Source organism: Rhynchophorus ferrugineus, unplaced genomic scaffold (assembly GCF_030347505.1).
Source record: "Rhynchophorus ferrugineus isolate W39M unplaced genomic scaffold, kcgeb_rfMv2 rfM130, whole genome shotgun sequence".
NCBI classification, from domain to species: Eukaryota; Metazoa; Arthropoda; class Insecta; order Coleoptera; family Curculionidae; genus Rhynchophorus; species Rhynchophorus ferrugineus.
In genome coordinates this window covers 381037-382500 of record NW_027472708.1, presented here as the reverse complement: position 1 = coordinate 382500, position 1464 = coordinate 381037, and positions in this window count along the sequence as shown.

Below are 1464 nucleotides of genomic sequence, written 5' to 3'. Positions count from 1 at the left end.
CGGAACATTGTCTTAAATGTACGTTCAGTTCGAAGACGAACCACAAGATACGTTTATAAGTTATACCTTATGAGACTATTAAATATACAGTTTTCAGACCTAATGCGATGAACTATCAAAAAACAATTAAAAAACATCGCCCCGTGCGGAAATTGAATTGGAGACTAATTCCATTCATCTGAATTCGATCATTACCCGCATTGTACTTCTAGAGCCCGTTCGGTCCGATGGCGAATAAAATCCGCGTTTCAGTATATCATATGCGGTTAAACGGTGAGGCCAGTTACAACTGCATTAAAACCTCCGATGTATACCTGAATATAGCGGGAGGACGCCCGCATAATTTGACGAACCTTCAAGTGCACCTACTTATGAGGGACCATATAATACCAATTCGACATGACGAGAATTCAGAGCCAAATCGATATCACATGGCAACTATATTTGGTTCTAATGAAATGAAGGATCAACGAACATGAAGACATGCTCATCAATCACAGATACATGGAATTCTGTATCGTCGCAACCGATAATACGTACAACCTTCGATTGGAATGAATTAATCAAAAAAATTGGACGAAAATAGTTTAGACATTCAGAAAACTGACAATTAGGTAAAACTGTAAAACCTGCTTTAAATAGAAACCACATTAATCAAAAAAGGTCATGCATTGTAATACGATTAGTTACGAAAGTAGCCTAACCTTTGGACCATTTTGAATTTTAACTTATCGAGATATCGTTCGCGGGTAAACGGCGGGACTAACTACCACCGCCTTGACAACCGCAGCCTATGCCCGAACAAATCAGGAAGGCGCGTGCATGGATTAACGAGATTCCCACTGTCCTTATCTAAAATTTTACGCAATACTGCCGCGACGGAACCGAACAGGCGCTCGGAGACCCGTACGTGAACCGTCCCCGATACTTACGCAGGAAAGACCAGCTCGGAGCTTTAACAAGCACCAGAGCCATAGACAGATAGTCTACATTTCAAAATGTCCATATACTTACGCAGGAAAGACCAGCTCAGCAGATCGCGTTCGGATCCGTTCAGAGAAGGATCGAGATGCCGAGCGCGGGTAAACGGCGGGACTAACTACCACCGCCTTGACAACCGCAGCCTATGCCCGAACATATCAGGAAGGCGCGTGCATGGATTAACGAGATTCCCACTGTCCTTATCTAAAATTTTACGCAATACTGCCGCGACGGAACCGAACAGGCGCTCGGAGACCCGTACGTGAACCGTTCCCGATACTTACGCAGGAAAGACCAGCTCGGAGCTTTAACAAGCACCAGAGCCATAGACAGATAGTCTACATTTCAAAATGTCCATATACTTACGCAGGAAAGACCAGCTCAGCAGATCGCGTTCGGATCCGTTCAGAGAAGGATCGAGATGCCGAGCGCGGGTAAACGGCGGGACTAACTACCACCAACTTGACAACCGCAGCCTATGCC